Source organism: Rhinopithecus roxellana, chromosome 17 (genome assembly GCF_007565055.1).
Source record: "Rhinopithecus roxellana isolate Shanxi Qingling chromosome 17, ASM756505v1, whole genome shotgun sequence".
In the NCBI taxonomy this organism is placed as follows: domain Eukaryota; kingdom Metazoa; phylum Chordata; class Mammalia; order Primates; family Cercopithecidae; genus Rhinopithecus; species Rhinopithecus roxellana.
Genome location: NC_044565.1, coordinates 85,270,547 through 85,291,468, shown reverse-complemented (window position 1 = coordinate 85,291,468; position 20,922 = coordinate 85,270,547). Strand labels below are relative to the sequence as shown.

At 42.7% G+C, this 20,922-nt stretch overlaps 1 pseudogene; it reads left to right on the top strand.

Moving 5' to 3' along the window:
• The first annotated feature begins 1,854 nt into the window (after positions 1–1,854).
• Positions 1,855–2,824, top strand: LOC104674549 (annotated as a pseudogene).
• Positions 2,825–20,922: the final 18,098 nt, after the last annotated feature.

Here is a 20,922-nt window from a genome sequence, read left to right as displayed (position 1 = left end):
GCATTTGGCAAAAGTATTGATCCTTGCTAGAGGGTAAAGTCCTAGAGGGACAGACCTTAGAAACATGAGCAGCAGTTTCAGAATCTGCTGATAATTATCTTCCAGTGAAACAAATGCAAGGACAAGATGAAAATACCGATATATGTTAGTCTCTGCAAACTAGGAATAGAGGGAAACTTCCTTAACTTGATAAAAAACATCCACAGGCTGGGCCTGGTGGCTCAGGCCTGTAATCCCAGCACTTTGGGAGGCCAAGGCGGAAGGATCATTTGAGCTCAGCGGTTCAAAACCTGTTGTCTGGGCAACATGGCAAAACCCCATCTCTACAAAAATTACAAAAAGTAGCCAGGCATGGCAGCAGTCCCAGCTACTTGGGAGGCTGAAGTGGGAGGATAACTGGAGCCTGGGAGGTTGAGGCTGCAGTTGAGCTATAATCATGCCACTGCACTTCAGCCTGGGTGACAGAGCAAGACCCTCTCTCAAAAAAAAAAAAAAAAAAATCCAGAAAAAAACTACAGGTAGTATCATACTTAATGGTAAAAAAAAAACTAGAACTTTTCCTGCTAAGATCAGTAAAGATGTCTCCTCTCAACACTCCTTTTCAACATCATTTTGGAAGTCCTACCTAATGCAATAAGACAAGAAAGGTAAACAAAAGGTTGGAAAAAAGAAATAAAACTGTCTTTGTTCATGGATGACATGATTGTCTATGTAGAAAATCTGAAAGTATAAATTTAAAAAAACTTCTAGAACTAATAAGTGACTCTAGCAAGGTTACAGGGTACAGAGTTAACCTACAAAAGTCAATTGCTTTCCTATATACCAGCAGAGAACAAGTAGAATTTGACATTAGAATCAATACCATTTATATGATCATACCCCAAATTGGAATACTTAAGTATAAATTCAACAAAATATATACGAGATATATATAAGAATAACTGCAAAACTCTAATGAAAGAAATCTAAGAACTGGGGGGTGGTAGGGAGGATGAAGAGGAGTTGGTTAATGTTTACAAAAATACAGATAGAGGAAATAAGCTCTAGTATTTGATAGTATGTTAGGGAAATTATGGTTAACAACACTTTATTGTGTGTTTCAAACTAGTTAAAGAGAAGAATTATTATGTTTCCAACACAAAGAAAAGATCAATTTTTGAGGTGATTGATATGCCAATAACCCTGACTTGATCATTCCACACATTGTATACGTGTACCAGATATCACATGTGGCCAGGTGTGGTGGCTTATACCTATAATCCCAGCAATTTGGGAGGCCGAGATAGGAGGATTGCTTGAACCCAAGAGCTTGAGACCAGTCTGGACAACATAGTTAGGCTCTATCTTTTAAAACAAAAACAAAAACTGACATATACCCCAAAAAGACGTACAACTATGTTACATAAATTAAAACTTTTTTAAAAAGGCAAAAGTAGGAGACAGTGTGACAGGCCTCCTCCTCTGGAATCTAAAGAAGCCCTCACAGATTTTATTTCTTTATCTTATTTTATTTTATTTATGTTTTTGAGACAGAGTCTCGCTCTGTTGCCCAGGCTGGAGTGCAGTGGCATAATCTTGGCTCACTGCAGCCTCCACCTCCCGGGTTCAAGGGATTCTCCTGCCTCAGTCTCCTGAGTAGCTGGGATTACAGGCATGTGCCACCACACAGGGCTAGTTTTTGTATTTTTAATAGAGACAGGGTTTCACTATGTTGGTCAGGCTGGTCTCAAACTCCTGTCCTCGTGACCTGCCCGCCTCAGCCTCCCGAAGTGCTGGGATTACAGGCATGAGCCACCACTCCTGGCCACCCTCACAGATTTTAATTCCCATTCTAGATTCTGTATCTAGATCACCATGGCAACTGGACAGAAGTTGATGAGAGCTGTTAGAGTTTTTGAATTTGGTAGACCAGAAGTCCTGAAACTGCAGTCGGATATTGCAGTACTGATTCCGAAAGACCATCAAGTTCTAATCAAGGTCCAAGCATGTGGTGTCAACCCCGCGGAGACATTCATTCACTCTGGTACTTACAGTACAAAACCACCCTTACCCCATACTCCTGGCTCAGATGTGGCTGGGATGATAGAAGCTGTTAGAGATAAAGCACCTGCTTTCAAGAAAGGTGACAGAGTTTTCACTAGCAGCGTGATCTCTGGGGACTATGCAGAGTACAATCTTGCAGCAGACCACAGTTTACAAACTGCCTGAAAAACTGGACTTTAAACAAGGACCTGCCATGAGTATTCCATATTTTAGTGCTTATCGAGCTCTGATCCGCAGTGCCCGTGTGGAAGCTGGAGGGTGTTCTGGTTCACGGGGCGACCGGAGAAGTTGGATTAACAGCCTGCCAAATTGCTAGAGTTTATGGCTTAAAGGTTTTGGGCACTGCTGGTACTGAGGAAGGACAAAAGGTGGTTTTGCAAAATGGAGTCCATTAAGTGTTCAATCACAGAGAAGTTAATTATACTGATAAAATTAATAAATATGTTGGTGAGAAAGGAATTGATGTAATTATTGAAATATTAGCTAATGTAAATCTTAGTAAAGATTTGAGTCTTCTGTCACATAGAAGATGAGTGATAGTTGTTGGCAACAGAGTACTACTGAAATAAACCCATGGGACACCATGGCAAAGGAGTCGGGTACAATTGGAGTTACTCTCCTTTCCTCAACCAAGGAGGAATTTCAGCAATATGCAGCCGCCCTTCAAGCTGGAATGGAAATTGGTTGGTTGAAACCTGTAATAGGTTCTCAATATCCACTGGAGAAGGTGGCCCAGGCTCATGAAACTACCACTCATGGCAGTGGGGCTACTGGAAAATGATTATTCTCTTATGATGATTAATTATTTCATGGCTTTCTTATGTAATTAGAGGTATTGTCTTTCTCCCAGTTGTACTTACCCTATCTTTTCTTTAATTAACATTCAATTCAGTGAGTTTCTTATGTGAAAAAATGAGATTTTTCTTTAGAGAGCAGAGGCAGAAGAGTAACATTCATTTTATAGCCAGCAATATTTTTTATGCCATCTGTCTCAAATCTAGGAGTCATCATAGTAGCAAATAGCATGTTAGTGGTCATTTGGCATGAGGGTGCATTCCAGTAATTCTTAATTGTTACTTGATTAATTCCATACGTTTGATCAAAACATGCTAGTTCAAAATAAGACTGCTCAGTTTCCAAGTGTTTTCAAGCCTACTTACCTTTATAAAGGTTCTCTAGTCTCTAATTAGCCATGACTGTATTAGACATTGAACATTTTCTAGACTAAAAACCTCTATTCTAAACTAATCTCATCTGGATCTCTAAGTACTTTTTTTTTTTTTTTTTTTTTTTGAGAGAGTCTCGCTCTGTCATCCAGGCTAGAGTGGCCTGTCTTGATCGTGGCTCACTGCAACCTCCGCCTCTCAGGTTCAAGTGATTCTCCTGCCTCAGCCTCCTGAGTAGCTGGGATTACAGGTACTCACCACCACACCTGGCTAATTTTTTAACTTTTAGTAGAGATGGGGTTTCACCATATTGACCAGGCTGGTTTCGAACTCCTGACCTCAGGTGATCCACCCACCTCAGCCTCCTAAAGCGCTGGGATTACAGGTGTGACCCACCATGCCTGGCCCTATAAGTCTTTTATAAAAGCAAGAATAAATAATGTCCATGACAATTTATTAGTTTTCTAAGTATTTTCCTAAATATTACAATATTCACTTTATTACTGGTTGGCTGCCAATGACCCCATATGTTCTGTGAGAACAGGAGCTTTATCTCTTTATCTTTCATATAATACATAGTCTCCGAATAGGTAATACTTCTCAATTCATTATATTTTCAGAGTAGATTTAGAGTTACCTGTTTGTGTGGTGAGCGTCATATGTTTTTGTTGAAATTAATAAGCTCACAAATTTGACAAATTAGGAATGATATGCATTTGTCTCATAACATAATTATGTGTAATAAAACCTATAGAAAATTAAAAACAACAACAACAACAACAAGCGGCCAGGTGGTGTGGCTCATGCCTGAAATCTCAGTACTTTGGGAGGCCAAGGAGGGTGGATCACCTGAGGTCAGGAGTTTGCAACCAGCCTGTCCAACATGGTGAAACCCCTTCTCTGCAAAAGTTACAAAAATTAGCTGGGCATGATGGTGCACACCTGTAGTCCCAGCTACTCAGGAGGCTGAGGCAGCAGAATCATTTGAACCTGAGAGGCAGAGGTTGCAGTGAGCCAAGATCACGCCACTGCACTCCAGCCTGGGCCATGGCTGAGACTCTGTCTCAGAAAAAAAAAAAAAAAAAAAGGCCAAGGTGGGAGGATTGCTTGAAGCCAGGAGTTCATGACCAGCCTGGGCAACAAAATGAGACATCCATCCGTACAAAAAACAAATCAGCCAGGTATAATGGCAGGCAAGTGTAGTACACTACTTGGGAGACTGAGACTGAGGCTGGAGGACTGTTTGAGCCCAAGAGATCAAGGCTGCAGTGAGCTGTTTTCACCCCACTGCACTAGCCTGGGTGACAAAGTAAGACCCTGTTTGGGAAAACAAAAAGTAAATACATAAACAAATCTAAGAAGAACTAAATAAATAGAGAGATATACTGACTGGGCACAGTGGCTCACACTTGTAATCTCAGCACTTTGGAGGACCAAAGCAGGAGGATCACTTGAGCCCAGAAGTTCAGACCCAGAAGTTCTGGGCAGCACAGCAAGACGCAATCTCTACAAAAAATTTAAAAATTAGCTGGACATGGTGGTGCATGCCTGTAGTCCCAGCTACTTAGAAAGCTCAGGTGGGAGGAACACTTGATCCCGGGAGGTTGAGCCTGCAGTGAGCTGTGATCAAGCCACTGCACTGCAACCTGGGTGACAGAGTGAGATAAAGTCTCATTGCGCCCGGCCTATATATTTTTTAAAGACAGATACACCATGTTTATGATTAGGAAAACTCAAAATTCTCAGGATGTCAGTTCTTTCCAACTTATATAGATTTAATGCAATTCCAATCAAAATTCTAGCAAGTTATTTGGTGAATGTCAACCAACCGATTCTAAAGTTTATATGGAGAGGCAAAAGACCCAGGATAGCCAACATAATGTTGAAGGAGAAGCACAAGGTCAGAGGACTGACACTACCTGATTTCAAGAGTTTACTGTAAAGCTACAGTGATAAAGATGTATGAATGTGTCAAATGAATAAATGAATTGATCAATGGAACAGAAAAGAGAACCATAGGCCTTCAGGCTGGGGGTGGTGGCTGACACCTGTAATCCCAGCACTTTGGGAGGCTGAGACGGGTGGATCACCTGAGGTCAGGATATCGAGACCAGCCTGGCCAACATGGCGAAACCCGTCTCTACTAAAAATACAAAAATTAGCCAGGTTTGGTGGCACACGCCTGTACTCCCACCTACGTGGGAGGCACAGGCAGGAAGATTGCTTGAACCTGGGAGGTGGAGGTTGCAATGAGCCGAGATTGCGCCCCTACACTCCAGCCTGGAAAACAGAATAAGACTCCGTCTCAAAACAAAACAAAACAAAAAATAGACCTTCATAAATAGAGCCAACTGATCTTTGGCAAAGCAACAAAGACAATACAATGGAGAAAATATAGTCTTTTCAACAAAAGGTGCTAGAGTAACTGGATATACACACACACATATGCACACACAAATCTAGATATAGGCATTACACCCTTCACAAAAATTTACTCGAAATGTATCATAGACCTAAATGTAAAATGCAAAATGATAAAACTATAAAACAATATTGAAGAAAATCTAAATGATCTTAAATTTAAGGCTCTTTTTTTTTTTAAGGCTAACTCTTTAGATACAACACCAGAGAGACACTATACAGAGAATGAGAAGACAAGCCACACAGTGGAGAAAATACTTGCAGAAGACATGTCTGATAAAAGACTGTTAGACTGTTATTCAAAATATACAAAGAGCTCTTTTCTTTTCTTTTTTTTTTTGAAACAGAGTCTCACTCTATTGCCCAGGTTGGAGTGCAGTGGTGTGATCTCGGCTCACTGCAACCTCTGCCTCCCAGGTTCAAGTGATTCCCCTGCCTCAGCCTCCCACACGTAGCCGGGACAATTAACTCTTAAAGCGCAATATTGAGAAAATGAAAAATCTGCTTTAAAAAAATGGGTAAACTGGCCGGGCGCAGTGGCTCACGCCTGTAATCCCAGCACTTTGGGAGGCTGAGACGGGCCAATCACGAGGTCAGGAGATAGAGACCATCCTGGCTAACATGGTGAAACCCCGTCTGTACTAAAAATACCAAAAAATTAGCCAGGCATGGTGGCGGGTGTCTGTAGTCCCAGCTACTTGGGAGGCTGAGGCAGGAGGATGGTGTGAATCTGGGAAGCAGAGCTTGCAGTAAGCCAAGATCGTGCCACTGCACTCCAGCCTGTTGAAAGAGCGAGACTCTGTCTTCAAAAAAAAAAAAAAAAAAAAAGGCTAAACTATCTGAATAGACACCTCACCAAAGAAGATACACAGATGACAGGTAAGCATATGAAAAGATGCTCAACAGAATATGTCATTAGGGAATTGCAAATTAAAACGATGAGGTAGGCCGGGTGCAGTGGCTCATACCTGTAATCCCAGCACTTTGGGAGGCCAAGGTGGGCAGATCACCTGAGGTCCGGAGTTCAAGACCAGCCTGGCCAACATGGTGAAACCCCATCTCCATTAAAAATGCAAAAAAAATTAGCCGAGCATGGTGGCACGTGTCTGTGTTTCCAGCTGCTTGGGAGGCTGAATCGGGAGAATCGTTTCAACCTGGGAAGCAGAGCTAGGAGTGAGCAGAGATTGCGCCATTGCTCTCCAGCCTGGATGACAGAGCGAGACTCCGTCTCAAAACAGCAACAACAACAAACAACGAGGTACCACTACACACCTATGAGAATGGCCAAAACCCTAAACACCGACAACAATAAATGCTGGTGAGGAGCTAGATCAACAGAAACTCTCATTGTTGCTAGTGGGAATGCAAAATGGCATAGGCACTTTGGAAGATGGTTTGACAGTTTTTCATAAAATTATACATACTCTTATCATACAATCCAGTAATCACATTTGGTGTCAGTATTTACCCAAATGAGTTGAAACATGTTCACACAAAACCCTACACATAGATGTTACTAGCAGTTTTATTCATAATTGCCAAAACTGGGGAAAAATACCAAGATACCCTTCAATCGGTAAATGGTTATATAAACTGTGGTGCATCCAGACAACTGAACATTATTCAGTGTTAGAAAGAAGTGAGCTCTGGGTTGGGCATGGTGGCTCATGCCTGTAATCCCAGTACTTTGGGAGGCTGAGGTGGGCAGATCACCAGAGGTCTGGAGTTCAAGACAAGCATGACCAACATGGAGAAACCCCATCTATACTAAAAATACAAAAATTACCCGGGTATGGTGGCGGATGCCTGTAATCCCACCTACTTGGGAGGCTGAGGCAGGAGAATTGCTTGAACCCAGGAGGTTGAGGTTGCAGTGAGCCAAGATTGCGCCATTGCACCCCAACCTGGGCAACAAGAGTGAAACTCCATCTCAATAAATAAATACATAAATAAATAAATGAGCTCAGCTGGGCACAGTGGTTCACACCTGTAATCCCACCACTTTGGGAGGCTGAGGCAGGAGGATCACTAGAGGCCAGGAGTTTGAGACCAGCCTGGCCAACATGGGGAGACCCTGTCCTTATTAAAAATAAAAAAAAATTAGCCGGGCATGATAGCTCACGCCTATAATCCCAGCTACTTGGGAGGCTGAAGCTTGAGAATTCACTTGAACCTGGGAGGTGGAAGTTGCGGTGAGCCTAGATCATGCCACTGTACTCCAGCCTGGTTGACAGAGTAAGACTCTGTGTCAAAAAATAAAATGGCCAGGCATGGTGGCTCATGCCTGTAATCCCAGCACTTTGGGAGGCCGAGGCAGGCAGATCAGTTCAGGTCAAGAATTCAAGACCAGCCTGGCCAACATGGTGAAACCCTGTCCCCCATCTCTACTAAAAATACAAAAATTAGCCGGGCATGGTGGTGTTCACTTATAATCCCAGCTACTTGGGAGGCTGAGGCAGGAGAATTGTTTAAACCCAGGAAGCGGAGGTTGCAGTGAGCCAAGATTGTGCCACTGCGCTCCAGCCTGGGCAACAGAGTGAGACTCCGTCTCAAAAAAAAAAAAAAAAAAAAAAGAGTTATAAAGTAATGAAAAGATACAGAGGAAATTTAAATACATACTACTAAGTGAAAGATAACAATCAGAAAAGTCCACATACTGTATGACTCCTACTGTACAACATTCTGGAAAAGTCTAAACTGTGGAGACAGTAAAAAGATCAGTGGTTGCCAGGTGTTAAGGAAGGGTAGGAATGAATAGGCAGGACATGGAGGATATTTAGAACAGTTAAATTTTTCTTATGATACTATAATAGTGGATACATATTATCATACATTTCTCAAAACCCATAGAACGTACACCACCAATGGTGAACCCTAATGTAAACCATGACTTTGGGTGATAATGATGGGTCAATGTAGGTTGATTAATAGTAACAAATGTATGACTGTTGTGGGGTATGTTGATAGTGGAAGAGGTTGTGCATGTGTGGAGACAGGATATATGGGAACCCTCTGTACTTTTCACTCAATTTTTCTGTGAACCTAAAACAGCTCCAAACAATTAAGTCTATTGAAAACAACAGCAACAACCAAGCTATAGCAGGAGGAAGATTTCCTTGGTCTAACAGAGGGTATTTTCAGAAGTCAGATACTTGGGCCTTACCCCAAATCTACTGAATCATTTCTGCAGGAATGGGACATAGAAGCAAGTATTTTTGGCTAGACACAGTGGCTCACTCTTGTAATCCCAGCACTTTGGCAGGCCGAGGCGGGTGGATCACCTGAGGTGAGGAATTCGAGACCAACCAAGCCAACATGGTGAAACCCCATCTCTACGAAAAATACAAAAATCAGCTGGGCGTGGTGGCATGCTCCTGTAATCCCAGCTACTTGGGAGGCTGAGGCAGGAGAATCACTTGAACCCAGAAGGCAGAGGTTGCAGTGAGGTGAGATTGCGCCGCTGCACTCCAACCTGGGCGACAAGAGCAAATCTCTGTCTCAAAAATAAAGAAGTTTATTATTTTTTTTAGACAGAGTCTCGCTGTGTCACCCAGGCTGGAGTGCAGTGGCACAATCTTGGCTCACTGCAAGATCTGCCTGCTGGGTTCATGCCATTCTCCTGGCTCAGCAACCCGAGTAGCTGGGACTACAAGTGCCCGCCACCAGGCCTGGGGTTTTTTGTATTTTTAGTAGAGACGGGGTTTCACTGCGGTCTTGAATTCCTGACCTTAGGTGATCCACCCACCTTAGCCTCCCAAAGTGCTGGGATTACAAGCGTGAGCCATCGCACCGGGCCAAAAAAGTATTTTTAAATTTGTTATTGTTTTTTTAGAGATGAGGTCTCACTATGTTCAGGCTGAGGTGCAGTGGCTATTTACAGGCACCAAACGAGTGTACTGCAGCTTCAAACACCCAGACTCAAGCATTCCTCCCACCTTAGCCTCTCAAGTAGCTAGGACTACTATGGTGGTGTGTGCCACCATGTCCAGCTAATTCTTAAATTTTCTATACAGACAGAGGTCTCACTATGTTGTCCAGGGTGGTATTGAAGTCTTGAACTCAATCACTCCTCCTGCCTCAGCCTCCCAAAGTGCTGAAATTTTAGGCACAAGGCACCACACTCAGCCGAGGAACAATATTTTTTTTTTTCTTTTTTTAAAGTATACTTTATTTTCAATGGGAGGGACTTCCTTATGCATGTCCTATAGAAAAGTTCTACTGTTGACACACGTTCCTACATTTTGGTTATCTTGGCAAGTCTACTTTTTTTTTTTGAGACAGAGTCTCGCTCTGTCGCCCAGGCTGGAGTGCAATGGCCAGATCTCGGCTCACTGCAAGCTCCGCCTCCCAGGTTTACGCCATTCTCCTGCCTCAGCCTCCCGAGTAGCTGGGACTACAGGCGCCTGCCACCCCGCCCGGCTAGTTTTTTGTATTTTTTAGTAGAGACGGGGTTTCACCGTGTTAGCCAGGATGGTCTCGATGTCCTGACCTCGTGATCCGCCCGCCTCGGCCTCCCAAAGTGCTGGGATTACAGGCTCGAGCCACCGCGCCCGGCCAGGAATCAATATTTTTAATAAGCATCCAGGAGATTCTTTTCCTCCTACTAGTTTGGGGAACACTGGTTTAAGCTATGCTATAGTAGAAAGCAGTCACAGCAGCCTGTGTCCAAGGACTAAAATTATCAGCTCACATGATATTTCACAGCAGCTTTAGTGGACAAAACTCACTCTAAATGTACCACTGAAGGGGAAAGAACTTGGAGCTCAAAGGCAAGGTTGTCCTTCCTTATTCCCTTTGAAGTTAGAAGACCATATGACGGCCAGGCGCGGTGGCTCAAGCCTGTAATCCCAGCACTTTGGGAGGCGGAGACAGGCGGATCACGAGGTCAGGAGATCAAGACCATCCTGGCTAACACGGTGAAACCCCGTCTCTACTAAAAAAAATACAAAAAACTAGCCAGGCGTGGTGGCGGGCGCCTGTAGTGCCAGCTACTCAGGAGGATGAGGCAGGAGAATGGCGTAAACCCGGGAGGCGGAGCTTGCAGTGAGCTAAGATGGCAGCACTGCACTCCAGCCTGGGCAAAAGAGTGAGACTCCAACTCAAAAAAAAAAAAAAAAAAAAAAAAATGAAGACCATATGACATGGTTTGGCCAAAGGCATGTGAATGGAAGATGTGTTCTACTTTTGGGCAGAAATTTTCAGAGCCAGGGCACATCTTATCACATTCCATTGCCCCTGCTGGGGTTATCATGAAAAACACCTGTTGCAATTCCAACTTCTGGTTCCTTAAATGAATATAGTGTGATCAGAACCCTGTCACTTCTCAACTAATGTGTAGTATGAGTGAAAAAATAACTTGTTTCAAGTCTCTAAGAATTTGAGGTTCTGCGTTATCACAGCATAACCCAGCCTATCCTGACTGACACAGGCTTCAAATTCTATTACTTTCTAAATGAAAAGGAAAAGCTTCCCCCTTAGAAATGGAAAATTCAAAGTGCCAAATTTAACATCTTGTAATTAAGTGTATGTTCACAGATCATGGATTCCAGAAACCTCACATCAGATCAACTACCTTGGCAAAGCTAAAACTCAGAATTTCTCTTCCTCACACCTCTGACATCAGCCTCTGACCTGGTATTTGGCAACACCAATTAATGGGTTCTGGGGACATACCTTTTCTTGGAATAACTACACAAGAGTCTGGGGAATAGCTTTTTCTAAATTTGATGGGTGTGGGGACAAAACTATAATAATTTTGGGTGTTATTTACTTTTTGAACTCCTAAAAAGCTCAGTGAGACACTTGATAGTAAATTAATACAATTTCTGTCCAAGCTGCAACAGCTTAAAAAAAAAAAATCCCAACCCTATTCAAGGCTTAAGAACCCCTCTAATTAAGATTGGGTAAAATACAGAGATGATGAATTCTGAACATTAATTTCTTTGAAGTTTAACTCTCAAGGGCAAGTGGATTTGACTTCAGACACTAATTCCTTTGGACTTAATTTGCATGGGGTTTTCATCTGTGCACTTTAATTTTCCCTGGGAATTTGATCATGGGAGAGAGGGTCTCTGTACTTACTGTATTTTATTATTAAAGTATTTTAATGGTGCCAGGTAGTCTCATTGCAAGCTCTCTGAAATGTGAGATTGGACAATGCTACTGTAAATGATTGTTATGGAAAATAGACCAGGGGATTAATTTTCACATTTGAAGTTTCTTTAATTAATGTATTATTTGTGGTGGTTATAAAATAGGGCCTGTGTTATGTCTTGTCCTGGCAGCATCTCTCCTATGCAGGGCTTCATCCTGGAAGGGTGCTTAGGTTGGTTTTGAGCACTGACCCAAAGGGGCTAGAACATTCTAATCTTCCCACAATTCCCTTGGGTTCACCTGCGAAATGGAACCCATGAAGTTCCTCTCTGATTTGGCTGCTATCCTCAAATGGGCCCTCTAAGATTTCACACACCAAGTGGGACTCCTTCCTTCCCAGGCATGTTTTGCTAACTTGGCTTTTGGCTTTGTTTTATTTAGCTCCCTCTGCCTCCTCCCACCTGTGAATCTTGTTGCTCTCATGACGTCTCCTTGTATATGTATATTTGAGGGCTCATAAACCTGCTATTGATGTTGTTCACAGGTTTTAGGTTTTGCCATCCAAGTTACTCTATTTGTGTTTGTGGCAAGTTTTGGGGCTATTAAAAAACTGTGCCACTGCCCACGGCCCAGAATTCCTTTTACTTTTTTCTTTCTTTTTTTTTTTTTTTGAGACGGAGTCTTGCTCTGCCGCCCAGGCTGGAGTGCAGTGGCCGGATCTCAGCTCACTGCAAGCTCCGCCTCCCGGGTTCACGCCATTCTCCTGTCTCAGCCTCCCGAGTAGCTGGGACTACAGGCGCCCGCCTCGTCGCCCGGCTAGTTTTTTTTATTTTTTTAGTAGAGACGGGGTTTCACCGTATTAGCCAGGATGGTCTCGATCTCCTTTTACTTTTTTCTTACTTCCTTTATGTAGCAGAGATAATTATATCCTCCCACATCCTTTTTTGTATTTCCTTTACACTTCCCTACCCTTCCCCAACAATTAAGCATGGCCATGTGGCAAGTTGTCACTAATGAAACATGTGTGGAAGTAACAGGTGTCACTTCAGAATGGTGGCCATGTGATCCCTCCGCATGACTCTAGTCTCTTCCCCTTCAGTCATGAACAGAGAGCCCAAAGAATGAAACAGGCTGGATTCGTGAATCTCAGCATAGAGGGCAGCAGTCCATATTTGAGTTTGCATTAGCATGGAGATTTTTTTCTTTTCTTTTTTTTTAAACTCCATCCCCCAGGATGGAGTGCAGTGGTGCAACTTTGGCTCACTGCAACCTCTGCCTCCCAGGCTCAAGCCATCCTCCATCCTCAACCTCTCAAGTAACTGGGACTACAGGTGGAAGCCACCATGCCCGGCTAATTTTTGTATTTTTAGTGGCGTTGGGGAGTCTCCCTATATTGCCCAGGCTGGTCTTAAACTCCTGGGCTCAAACGATCCATCCCCCTCAGCATCCCAAAGTGCTGGCATGAGCCACTGTGCCCAGCTGGAAATAAACTCGTATGCGTTAAGTCACTAATATTTTGGGGCTGTTGCCATAGCATAAATCCAGACCACCCAGACACTTTCCCACCTAATTCGTTTATTAATCATCCCCTTTCCCTTTTTCTCTTAATATGCTCAAGTATCTCCCATCCAGACAAAACCCTTCCCCTGATCCTACAGTTCCTTAAGTTATCATATAGATTTCTTCTCATACACTGATACATTTCAGGGAGGAAAAGTCTGTATCGGCTACTTCCACATCCTCACCACCCACTCACTCTTTAATTCCTGGGGATATGGGCTTCCGCTTTCTTCGTTCTTCACAATCTATTTTCTTTAAGATTACCAGTGACCTACTACTTGCCAAATCATGCTCAAGTCTGCTTGACCTCTCTTCTAAGGCCCCACATTCTGGGCAAGTGGTTTTAAATCCTTTTATGATCACAGACCCCTTGAAAATCAGATAAGAGACGGATCCTGTCCCTAGAAAAAATGTACATACACATGTATACAAGGTTTTTTTATACATTTCAAAGAGTTTTTGATCAGCAAACACCACCAAAGTCTATTCATAAATAGCCTCAATAGGTCTGTACTTGATGTAAATAATTCTGCCCTAGTCTTTACTAAGAAAGAAACAGAAGAGGAAGAGGGTCACTCCTTTGCATGAAACAATCACATGTCGTGTTTTTTAATTTCCCAGTATATTTTCCTGTATCACCCTGATGTTTGAACTCACTCTATTTTATTTTTTGCAATTCTGTAGTGGCTTCTTAATCTATTCTCCTTCTATCTCTTCATTCAATCATGGAGCAGTTGCTAAGCTATAAACACTGCGTTCCTATTACACCAAAGGAAATGACATAGAGCTGAAAAAGAGATATGTTCACGTTAAAACTTGAGTACTAAAAGAAGGAAAAATATGGCCGGGCACGGTGGCTCATACCTGTAATCTCAGCACTTTGGGAGGCCGAGGCGAGTGGATCACCTGAGGTCAGGGGTTCAAGACCAGCCTGACAAACATGGTGAAACCCTGTCTCTACTAAAAATACAAAATTTAGCTACGCTTGGTGGTGCACCCCCGTAGTCCCAGCTACTTAGGAGGTTGAGGCATGAGAATCACTTGAAGTCGGAAGGCAGAGGTTGTAGTGAGCTGAGATTGTACCACTGCACTCCAGCCTGGGCAACAGAACAAAACTCCATATCAAATAATAACAATAATAATAATAATTTTAAAAAGGAGGAAAAATATGATCAAGGAGGAGACATATTGATACACTTTTGAGGAAGGGTCTATACTATACTATACTACAGTATACCTACTATACTTTCTTTTTTTTTTTTTTTTTTTTTTGAGACAGAGTCTGGCTCTGTCGCCTAGGCTGGAGTGCAGTGGCCGGATCTCAGCTCACTGCAAGCTCCGCCTCCCGGGTTCCCGCCATTCTCCTGCCTCAGCCTCCCGAGTAGCTGGGACTACAGGCGCCCGCCATCTCGCCCGGCTAATTTTTTTTTGTATTTTTTAGTAGAGACGGGGTTTCACCGTGTTAGCCAGGATGGTCTCGATCTCCTGACCTCGTGATCCGCCCGTCTCGGCCTCCCAAAGTGCTGGGATTACAGGCTTGAGCCACTGTGCCCGGCCCTCTACTATACTTTCTACAGGAGAGTAAATGTCAACTGTTCCTTCAAAGACAGGTTTGGTTTTGATAGGTAGATAGAAGAGAGAATGGTTTGTCAAATGGGGTAAAAGGTATTACGTGAGCAACAAGAGATCTGTAAATATAAATGAATGTTGGGAAGATAATGAATAGGTTCCACACCTGTTGACCACAGAGGACACAAAGTTATATAAAAACAGAATGGTAGGTTGGGGCTAGTCTTTTGTCAGCCTTGAGTATCAGGCTAAATAGTCTGGGCTTTATTTTGTAGATAATAGGGAGACACAATTTTTTTGAGCAAAAGACTGACAGGGTAAAATTATCTTTTAGAAAGATTAATCTGCTAAAAGTATTTAATACAGAGATGAGGGAATGGTCAAAAGAAGAAGAATTAAGAGACAGTGCAACAGTCAGTGCTCTGTACTTGTGAAGCATAGATCTGAAACGTGTGAGGAGAGCAATATTAGCAAAAGGGGCACAGCTGATGTAGCAGGCATGAAAAACATTGCTTGGATCTCCTTTTAGCTGAAAGAGTGCACTTAGCTAATGGCCATCAGCTGCAGCACCTTTGAAATCTACCACAGCAAGCTGAGGTTATGATCCTCCCAGGCAGCCCATACCAGTGGTGGATCATGGCAGCATTAACAGGACCAGTTCTACCCAGTGCAAAACTTCCCTTAACAGGCAATCTTTGCATCTCCCCATTAAGTAGGCTGAGACTTTGCTCAATATATATCAAAGTCTGAGGCTCTCCCAGCCCGATCCTCCTTACTCCCCTCTTTCCTTTCACGGGTATCAGATCAGCATCCAGATTTGAAGTCTTTCTTTACCCAATCCTCCATCCTCCTTTTTTATCTCTCATAGGTGTACATCCCCACCACCATCCCAATCCCTACACCTCTTGCACTTCCAACTTTATTTCAGTGTCTGCTCCCTGAAGGACCCAAAACTACACAACTCTAAGTAGAAAAGCTGGATGTATCTATCAAGGAATCTTATTCTCCTAGAACCAACTATGCCTAGAATAGCCCTTTGTACATTGAGTCTTTTTTTTTTGGGTCGGGGGGACAGAGTTTCGCTCTTGTTGCCCAGGCCGGAGTGCAGTGGCACAATCTAGGCTGACTACCATCTCCACCTCCCAGGTTCAAGCGATTCTTCCGCCTTAGCCTCCCAAGTAGCTGGGATGACCAGCGCATGCCACCACACCCGGCTAATTTTTTTTTTTTTTTTTTAGTAGAGATGGGGTTTCACCGTGTTGGCCAGATTGGTCTCAAACTCCTGACTTCAGGTGATCCACCCGCCTCTGCCTCCCAAAGGGCTGGGATTACACATGCCGAGCCCACTGTGGGTCTTAAATAAGTGTTAAATATAAAAACGCTTTGAAAATATGTGGGAAGTTACACCCTACAAAATTTACACAAGTAAAAAATTAACAGCTTTGAGGCCAGACGAGCTGGCTTACGCTTGTAATTTTAGCACTTTGGAAGGCCGAGACAGACAGATCACTTGAGGTCAGGAGTTTGAGACAAGCCTGGCCAACATGATGAAACCTTGTCTCTACTAAAAATACAAAAATTAGCTGGAAATTGCTGGAATCCAGGAGGCAGAGGTTGCAGTAAGCTGAGATCGTGCCACTGCACTCCAGCCTGGGCAACAGAAAAAGACTCTGCCTCAAAAATAAATAAATAATAGCATTGAATTAATTGTATCTAGAATTAAATAACATATTTTAAGTTTAATTACTTCATGCACTAGTAAATAAAGAAATGTGATGATTTGAGAAAAACGCATTGAGGAAAACACCAAGGTCACTGTAGATATGGATGTTTTATACATGCTGAAATCTTTCATCTGATTTAACTTGAAATTAAAGAAAAGACTAAAGTAGCTATTTGGACATTTCTCCATTTAGAGGAACTGATTTTTTTTTTTCAAACAGAATATCTTCATCTCACAACTGAAAGTAATAATGAGATAGATAGGCGGGACAGAGCACTTCTCTGAGACAAGAGCTGCAGCTGGAGTTTAGCAACTATGAGAGACAGAATATGCACTAAAGATATATCCTTCAGATAACAAAGATTCTTAAAATTTCTTTTGAGTATTCTTTATGCCTTGTTTTCACGAGACACTGATGCAGAAATAGAAAGACACTCTTGTCATGGTAGTGTTGAAAACATATAGATAAAGAGCTGTCACATAGTATACCAACTCAAATTCAGAATATAACGGAAACGCTACATGACAGACCATCTAACACTATCAGCCAAACATAACCACTCTTCCTGTTTTGTTTGATGGGGGAAGTTATAATGTAATGCCAGAGGTATATTTTGTGTGTGTGTGTTAGGCTGTGGAAGCTGGTTGACTGGCTTTTGGTCACTTGAGTTTCAGATGTTCAGTTCTAGAATAATTCAGAAATACAATTGTTATCCTATAGTAGTTTTCAGCTATTAAGAACTATTTGGTTGAAGGTCTGATATCTTATTCCATTCTTAACTGCTACTCAACACAATATTTTCCTTTTGAAGTAGGTCTTGGTAGAGATTGAAGCATTTCAACGATACAATTCCGAATTATTGCCTCACATCGATAAAATATTTAGAAAATAATTCCATAGTCCACCCTAGCATGCCCTCTTTCCTGCCAGTTTTTGTTTTGTTTTGTTTTTTTGTTTGTTTTTGAGTCTTGCTTTGACGCCCAGGCTGGAATGCAGTAGTGCAATCTTGGCTCACTGCAACCTCACTACAACCTCCGCCTCCTGGGTTCAAGTGATTCTTCTGCCTTAGCCTCCCGAGTAGCTGGGACCACAAGCACATGCCACCATGCCTGGCTAATATTTTGTATGAGTTTTAGTAGAGACGGGGTTTCACCGTGTTAGCCAAGATGCTCTCAACCTCTTGACCTCATGATCCACCTGCCTTGGCCTCCTCCCAAAGTGCTGGGATTACAGGTGTGAATCACTGTGCCTGGCCTAGTTTCCTATATTATACATCCTCTTTCCCAAATTATTTTCTTCCTTACTACAAATTCTCAACTTTCTACTTTGTCTTCTGAACTTCCACGTCTTTTCCACAACCCCCTACTCTCTACTGAGGATGTTGCCTACTTCTCTGAGAAAATAGAGACTACCAGAAATAGCTTATCTTTTGATTCCCAAAATCTCTTTTTTTTCTTCACTCTGTCGCCCAGACTGGAGTGCAGTGGCATAATCTTGGCTCACTGCAACCTCCGCCTCCCAGGTTCAACCGATTCTTGTGCCTCAGCCTCCTGGGGCACAAGACTGAGACTACAGATGCCCACCACCACACCCAGCTAATTTTTGTATTTTTAGTAGAGATGGGGTTTCGCCATGTTGGCTAGGTTGGTCTGGAACTCCTGACCTCAGGTGATCTGTCCACCAGAAGGCTGGGATTACAGGCGTAAGCCACCACGCCTGGCCTGATTCACAAATCTATTATTCAATCTGCACCTGTACTTTTTTTTTCCTTCCTTCCAGTTTCAACAGTGGGAGTGTTCCTCCTCCCATCATTTCACTCCTGCCCTTTGAATTTAATCCTTCCGTCTCTACACCATCATTTCTTTCTTTCTAACAAATTCTGATTTCTGATCCCAAAGATGGGCTAGCACCTCTTATCTGAGAAAGCAAAACAAAACAAAAACCTTTTCTTGTCAACCTCTGTTGCCCATGCTGAAGTGCAGTGGCACCATCTCGGCTCACTGCAAATTCTGCCTTCTGGGTTTAAGTGATTCTCCTGCCTCAGCCTGCCAAGCATCTGGGACTACAAGAGTGCACCAACCACATTCGGCTAATTTTTGTATTTTGGGTAGAAATGGGGTTTCACCATGTTGATCAGGCTGGTCTCTAACTCCTTGGTTCAAGTGATCCCAGGCCTCGGCCTCCCAAAGAACTAGGATTACAGGTGTGAGTGAGCCACAATGGCCGACCATAAAATCTTTTTTCTGATGTGTATTCTCTTTAAGTTACTTCTCTTTCTTTTGCTTCCCCTCACTGGAAAACTTTTTTTTTTTTTTTTTTTGAGACAGAGTTTAACTATGTCCCCCAGGCTAGAGTGCAGTGTTGTGGTCTCAGCTCACGGCAACCTCAGCCTCCTGGTTTCAAGTAATTATCCTGCCTTAGCCTCCCTAGTAGCTGGGACTACAGGATCACGCTACTATGCCCAGCTAATTTTTGTATTTTTAGTAGAGACGGGGTTTCACCATGTTGGCCAGGTTGTTCTCGAACTCCTGACCTCAGGTGATCTGCCCACCTTGGCCTCCCAAAGTTCTGGGATTACAGGGGTGAGCCACCGTGCCCAGTCTCCAAAATATTTCTCATCTCTGACTACTTCTCACTGTCTGCACTATTTCTACCCTGATACAAGCCATTGTCATCTCTCATTGAATTGCTGAAAAAGCCTCCTAATTAGTCACACTACTTTCATTCTTATCCCCATATAATCTATATTCCATTCAGAGTCAGGAGAGATCTTTTGAAAGCTTAAATCAATTTATATCATTTTCCTGATTAAAAACTTGTCTATAGGTTTCCATTGCACTTAAATTTAAGTGCTTGTTTCACTAACTAGGTTAAAATTAAAAGTAAGTGCTTACCATGACACTGGTGAAAAGGAAGGAAGGAAGGAAGGGAGGGAGGGAGGGAAGAAGGAAGGGGAAGAAAAGAAGGAGGGAGAGAGGGAAGAAGGGAGGAAGGAAGGAGGGAAAGAGGAGTAAGTGCTCTTACATTGTGAAAAAGCTTGGCTTGGTCAAGAAATGGAAAGAAGCTGGGTGTGGCGTCAGGTGCCTATAGTCTTAGCTACTTGAGAGGCTGAGGCAGGAGGATTGCTTGAAGCGAAGAGTGTGAGTCTGTAGACCCCTATGAGCGCACCTGTGAATAGCCACTACACTGCATCTTGTACACATAATTAGCCTTTATCTCTAAATTTAAAAAATAAAAATAAAGAACCTAAAAAAAAAATGGAAAGAAGGTCGGAGTGCCTGGAGCAGGGTGAATGAGGTAAAATCAATATATGAGATAAGATATGACCGGGCATGGTGGCTCACGCCTGTAACCCCAACACTTTGGGAGGCTGAGGTGGGCAGATCACCTGAGGTCGGGAGTTTGAGACCAACCTGAGTAACATGGAGAAACCCCATCTCTACTAAAAATACAAAATTAGCTGAGCATGGTGGCACATGCCTGTAATCCCAGCTACTCGGGAGGCTGAAGCAGGAGAACCACTTGAACCTGGGAGGCGGAGATTGCGGGGAGCCCAGATCACACCATTATACTCCAGCCTGGGCAACAAGAGTGAAACTTCATCTCAAAAAAAAAAAAAAAAAAAAAAAAGGGAGAGATGCGATATTAAAAGAGGAAGGGATCATCTCTTGCATAGCCTTGTGTTTGAGAATTTATTACATAAGTTTCTGCTAGCATACGGAAGCAAAATTCAGAATGACACAAAAGTGTTCCCTAGTGAACTGATCATTTATAAAATGATTCTCTACTCAAATATTTTTCTGTACAAAACACTAGCACTTACTTTCCCCACTATATCTCATCTAGTTACCCCTCAGCTGACATCGGTATTGACTTGAGTTTTGAGATTGTAATAAGCATTCAAAAACATCTATCAAATGCAGAAAGAATGAAACTACAGAATTTGCAACAGATAAAAGATTTCAAAAAGGAATAATTTGAATTCAAGCAATTAAAACAACCTATTAGGAAAATTAATGAGGCTCTTGAAAACTTTTGTCAAAATGACTCTCTATCAAGGGAATGGGGTAGGGAAGGCTGCAGAGTGGGAGAAAATATTTGCAAATCACATATGTGGTACAGAATTTATCCCCAGAATACATAAGGAACTAACGAAACTTAATAATAAGAAAACAAACACGCCCCCCAAAAGGAAACTATGACTGGTTGCAGGGGCTCACGCCTGTAATCCTAGCACTTTGTGAGGCTGTGGCAGACGGATCACCTGAGGTCAGGATCATCTGAGGTCAGGAGTTGGAGACCAGCCTGGCCAACATGGCAAAACCCCGTCTCTACTAAAAAAGATA